This window comes from Kryptolebias marmoratus, linkage group LG14 (genome assembly GCF_001649575.2).
Source record: "Kryptolebias marmoratus isolate JLee-2015 linkage group LG14, ASM164957v2, whole genome shotgun sequence".
NCBI lineage: Eukaryota > Metazoa > Chordata > Actinopteri > Cyprinodontiformes > Rivulidae > Kryptolebias > Kryptolebias marmoratus.
In genome coordinates this window covers 2662096-2668156 of record NC_051443.1, presented here as the reverse complement: position 1 = coordinate 2668156, position 6061 = coordinate 2662096, and the positions used below count along the sequence as shown (strand labels likewise).

Below are 6061 nucleotides of genomic sequence, written 5' to 3'. Positions count from 1 at the left end.
AGTCATGCTTAGATCTGTTGGTTTAGCTTAGCTTATTTAGACAATTAGTTATCATTGTATCTTGTACCTGTCTGTAATTTTGTTCATTATCATGTTCTGTAACTNTTGTCTGTAATTTTGTTCTTGTGTTGTAAAGCACTTTGAGTCGCCTTGTGCTGAAAAGTGCTATATAAATAAATGTACCTACCTACCTACCTACCTACCTACCTACCGAGCCGCATGCCGCTTGGACTGCCGGTACCCGTCAGCTGCTTCCTGAGTCCCACAGGTCAAAAACGCCCAATAGGACTCCTTTTTCAGCCTGACGGCATCCCTCACCGCCGTTGTCCACCAGCGGGTTCGAGGGTTGCCGCCACGACAGGCACCAACCACCTTGTGGATACAGCTCCGATAAGCCGCCTCAACAATGGAGGCACGGAACATGGCCCACTCGGACTCAATGTCCCCCGCCTCCCCCGGAACATGTTGGAAGTTCTCCCGGAACTTAAAGCTCTGCCTAACAGGAGACTCCACCAGACGTTCCCAACAGACCCTCACAATACGTTTGGGCCTGCCAGGTCTGACCGGCATCCTCCCTCACCATCGGCGCCAACTCACCACCAGGTAGTGGTCAGTTGACAGCTCCGCCCCTCTCTTCACCCGAGTGTCCAAAACATGCGGCCGCAGATCAGATGAAACGACAACAAAGTCGATCATTGAACTGCGACCTAGGGTGTCCTGGTGCCAAGAGCACATATGGACACCCTTATGTTTGAACATAGTGTGTTGAAGTCCCCCAGCAGAACAAGGGAGTCCCCAGGAGGGGCACTCTCCAGTAATCCCTCCAAGGACTCCAAAAAGTAATTTGAACTGCTGTTTGGCGCATAAACGCAAACAACAGTCAGAACCCGTCCCCCCACACGCAGGCGGAGGGAGGCTACCCTCTCGTTCACCGGGGTAAACCCCAACGTACAGGCACCAAGATGGGGGGCAACAAGTATGCCCACTCCTGCTTGGCGCCTCTCACCGTGGGCAACTCCAGAGTGAAAGAGTGTCCAACCCCTCTCAAGAAAACTGCTTCCAGAGCCAGAACTGTGCGTTGAGGTGAGCCCGACTATTTCTAGCCGGAACCTCTCAACCTCACACACCAGCTCAGGCTCTTTCCCCACCAGAAAGGTGACATTCCAAGTCCGGAGAGCCAGCTTCTGTAGCCAAGGATCAGACCGCCAAGGTCCCCGCCTTTGGCCACCACCCATCTCACATTGCACCCGAACCCTTTGGCCCTTCCCATAGGTGGTGAGCCCATGGGAAGGGGGACCCACGTATCCTCTTCGGGCTGTGCCTGGCCGGGCTCCATGGGTGAAAGCCCAGCCACCAGGCGCTCGCCAACGTGCCCCACCTCCAGGCCTGGCTTCATAGTGGGGCCCCGGTGACCCGCGTCCGGGCGAGGGAACACTGTGTCCAATATGACTCATCATAAGGGGTCTTTGGGCTGCACTTCGTTGGGCCCCTCACCTAGGACCTGTCTGCCTTTGGTGACCCTACTAGGGGCATTAAGCCCCTGACAGCATAGCTCCTAGGATCATTGGGACACTCAAACCCCTCCACCACGATAAGGTGGCAGCCCAGGGAGGGGGCGCAGAAGTAGTTAAATTGCAAAAAATGTACGGACAAACAAACATAAAAAGCAACAACAGGAAAACAGTGTGAATGTGGAATAAGGATTCACACAATCTCAGATCAACCTAATATGCATGTTTATGGTCTGTGAGAGGAAACCCACTCATGCACAGGGAGAACATGGAAATTTCACAAAGAAAGGTTGCAGTTGAGTTTTGAACCTGTAGCCTCCTTACTGTGAAGCAAGAGCTACTGCTCCACTGTTCTGCAGATGTTTAACGTAAATAATAATATTTAAAAATAAAAAATCAAACAATAACATGGCTTTGTCTCTAGTTTTTTATTTTGCAGATCCCCCAATGCCCTGTGGTGCACATGTGCACTTGAAGTTTCAAATCTTTCTTTTGGACATAAGAAAACAAGAAAAAAAGCTCAGAAACTCCCCAATGCATTATCCACAGCCAAGCCCTTTCAAGATTAATATCTTTTAAAAATATTACCAAAGAAAAAAAATATTGATGTTTAATTATGTTTTAAGCAATAACACACTCCTGTGAACAAAATTGGTCTTTCTACGTGATATTTTCTGCATCGTAAATTCACAATCATTACCATAGTCTGTCTACTGTTGAAGGGTCTGACCGCAGAAGAAAATGCCAGCTGCCAGCATGGGCTCTTTTTCCAAGATGGCCAGCGGCGTGTGGACTACATTCTCACATATCCTGTTCAAGAGCCAGATGGGGGCCGCTCCAATCTACATTCAGAGCACCGACTCACTGAAAATGATGTCACCCACAGCCATGGCACCCAGATACAAGGTGGGGATCTCCAACGGCTCCAAACTGGAAAACAAGACCCCTCTTCCTGCCAATCATCAGCAGTGGCTGATGTGGAAAAGGGGTGTCTGGAAGAGACCTTCTGCAGCCAAAAAGATCACAAATCAGTTAGGAGGGAAGAGTTTGAGGAAAAATTGAAAAATATGGGGCTGGAACTGGAGAGAGACGAAGAAGTAAGTTTTAAATTCTGTCTTTAACTTAGAAGTTTTCTTTACCTACTTCTAAATCTCATGAAATCTACTCTCTGTACAACCCTCATTATTATTATTATTATTATTATTATTATTATTATTATTATTATTATTATTATTATTATTATTATTATTATTATTATTATTATTGTTGTTGTTGTTGTTGTTGTTGTTTTTGTTGTTAATAATAATAATAATAATAATAATAATAATAATAATAATAATAATAATAATAATAATAATAATAATAATAATAATAATAATAATATCACCCAGCTTTGGCAGTGGTCAATAATGTTTTTGCTTGTGGCTCTGTGGATAGGAAAGTAAGTAAACATTTTGATCCTGTGAAGATTTCAATAGGCATTAGAAAATGGTTCAACCATGTCACCTATTTTGGCAGCACAGTAATTTAATTTTACTTAGAGGTGTAAAATTTGGGAGGCATGTAGAACCCATACAGGTACACAAAATAGTCTGCTGGAATGTATAGTCTAAACCCAATAGGATGTGATTTTGAATCAAACATGTAATTTTGGGGTATTGGAACAAACTCCTCATAAAGCTTGTGAAGTATTGGCTTCAAATGTAGTCAGTAGACTAGTAATCATGGTGGAATAAACGTTATCAAAAGCTTGAGTTTTCGTAATGGGATGTGGGCATGGCTAGACTATTTTGCCATGATACAGAAATGTAGGCCAAAATTGTTTTAACTCCAACACACAACATCTGATCTGCACTAAAGTACAAATAATTCATCATAATCTGGTCCTCAACATATCAACATGCTAATATTCTACCATTGCCTTAGGCCCACCCACTGAGAACAGGAAGTCACAAGTTTTTCTAACAGATGTCATTTTCTGACCTGCTCCACCATATTTTTTTAAAATTGTGTCAAATAACATACAACATATGAAAGTTAGGTGATACTGAAACCTGTGGCTTATCACTGGAGGGCGTGATCATTGTGGTGTGGCAGATTTTAATATCTTGCCATGACACTAATTGTTGGTGTAACTTCCACATATGTCATCCAATCTCTACCAAAATGCAGAAGAATTATCTTTGTCCAGAACTGAGCATATGTACATACACAAATTATGTGTGTGTGGCAATATAGACAAAGAACATCCCTTAAGCTCTCTTCCATTATGACTGATAAAAGTCAAATAAGACACATTTTCTGTTTAACTTACAGAAAAAGACCTGTATATATATAACTGTACATGCCATTTTAAATTGTGTCAACATTAACAAACGTTGGTCCATAAAATGTCAGGGAAAACATTTACTTTGTGACATAAAACAGATTTTTCATCTTACTTCTTGTCCTCAGCAAAATATCTGTGTTCAGACGCTGTTGACCTTGGGCCAGATTGGTGTGATTTACCCTTTCTGTGGAAAGGAAAACAGTACAAACATGACCAATATTATATCCAAATGTGAAAACGACATAAGTGATGCAGTTTACTCAGACAGAACTTAAACTCATCATCTATCTGAACTCTGAAGCCTTTAATTTTAGTATGTAAACATACTGTATGTGACAACGATCTCTTATTTATAGAGTATCTATTATTCATTATGTGTTTTTTAGAAGTAACCTTCTCACCTCCATTTTTATTCTTGATTTTCCTTGATGTTCACAATTAAGTTTATTCTTGCAGAGTCTGACTTCCTTTTAACTTTGCTCCTCCATCCTTCTTCTAGCTTCTCCTCTGTTTGTTCTGTCTCCACAGCGGGTGTCGACACAAAAGTCTTTAAGAAGAGACGTTGTGCTTATGAATATTGCAAAGGTTTTCTCTCCCATTTCCATTTGTACTTTTAACTGTGCTGGGTACAGGCATTTTGCTTTTGTTTTTACTACCTCAAGAACCTTCACTTGCCTCTTGTATAGATTTAGAGTAATCTTGATAAAAAGCAACTTCTTTAAAAGAAGATTTTTTCATGGTTTCATGCCTGGTGTATCATCTGATTCTTCATTGCAGAATTGAGGAATCTCACCATTATCAGTCTGAGGGTTGTTGGGTTTTTAGGTCTTGAGCGGTGTCCTCTCTTGATATAAATACTCTCTTCTGCCTGCAATTTAAGCATTTTCTGGAGTAGTTCCTTCATAAAACTCAACGTACTGTTACCATCACTTCTTGAAAGACCTTTAGTTTTTTTTTTTTTTTTGTCTCATTCTGTTTTGAAGATCTTTGTATTTTTCAGACAGTTCAGTATCATGCCGAGTCAGATATCACACTGCCATCTGGTGGAGCATCGGTGTAAATTACACTTGGTGACTGTCATCTATTTGTTCATTTGTTTCCTGATGTACTGCCATTTGATTTTTTATGTCTATGACAGCTTGCTCTAGACTTTTGAGAGTAATCTTAGAATCTTAGTATGATTGTAAACTTCTTGGTTCTTGGTTTCTTGTCCAGTACCTCCATATCTGACGGACGTGTTGCTAGTTGTCTAGCTAGAGTAGCTTTTTGAAGTTTGTTTCTTTCCTTTTTCTTTGTCTTGATCCTTTCCTTCCCCTTTGTTGTAGATTTGTACTTATGTTATAGAACTTTTAAATTTTGATGGCTAGTAGTTTTGTCACTTATTTATTGTTTTGGCGCTTTTTATATGCCACTGCTTTTGTCATGACATCACTGGGAGTCCTATTTGTCTTTATTTACGAGTGAGTTTGATGAAAACTGACTGCTGTGTGTGGTCTGTCCTTTAAAAAGTCCATAGACCAGTGCAAGGTAACCCCCAAGGTCAGAGAAGCAGTGCAACAGAGTGTTGCTGTTTACTGTGTTGAAAGCTGATGAGAAGTCCATAAATAAAATCCTGGTGTGTGTGTGTAGATGTCCTCCAGCAGTCTAAGCCTACAGCAACATAAGAGATAGCTCAGGAAACCCAAGCCTATAGTATTTATCAACAAGGAAAGACTTAAGCCTAGTCTTGAAAGTAGACAGGGTGTCAGCCTTACAGACAGAAATTTAACACTCTGCCGGGCCGCTTTGAGGAAGTTGATAATGTCTTTTGGGCTTACTAATGCTTCAGTTGTATTCCAAACCCTAGTGAATGATGTCTTAAGAGACTTTTATTTAAATTATATCTGGATCTTTTCAGATAATTAGGAACAACACAAACTTCATGTTCACAAGGTTCTTCAGTGCCTGCAACAGAAATGTCTGTTAAGGTAGAAAAATGTAATTTCATGTCTCTTTAGTTTCATTCTGGTGACACATTATCAAGAGCAGGCAGATGAAGACAGATCCTATAAAAATCAAAGCTGCCCCCTCAAAACTAAACTCACATCCACAGCTTGCTGTTTTAACCCTCTGGGGTCTAGGGTGAAACTGGACGTTTTTTGGACTATTTTAAATTTGCTTTATATTTCACCCTAAAAGTGGTTTAACCTGCCATGTTTGGAGTCATTTTTTTCAGCACAAC

The 6061-nt window shown here is 41.2% G+C and overlaps 1 protein-coding gene and 1 long non-coding RNA gene across 6 annotated transcripts in view; both read left to right on the top strand.

The window, feature by feature from the left end:
- The window catches only part of pi4kaa (phosphatidylinositol 4-kinase, catalytic, alpha a), a 222391-nt gene that overhangs the window by 30426 nt on the left and 185904 nt on the right, over positions 1 to 6061 (top strand). The window lies entirely within an intron of this gene.
- Positions 2295 to 6061, top strand: part of LOC112450074 — a 7365-nt gene continuing 3598 nt past the window's right edge. The window contains exon 1 of the long non-coding RNA XR_005234035.1: positions 2295 to 2417. This is a non-coding gene — a long non-coding RNA (uncharacterized LOC112450074). The remainder of the gene's footprint in view (positions 2418 to 6061) is intronic.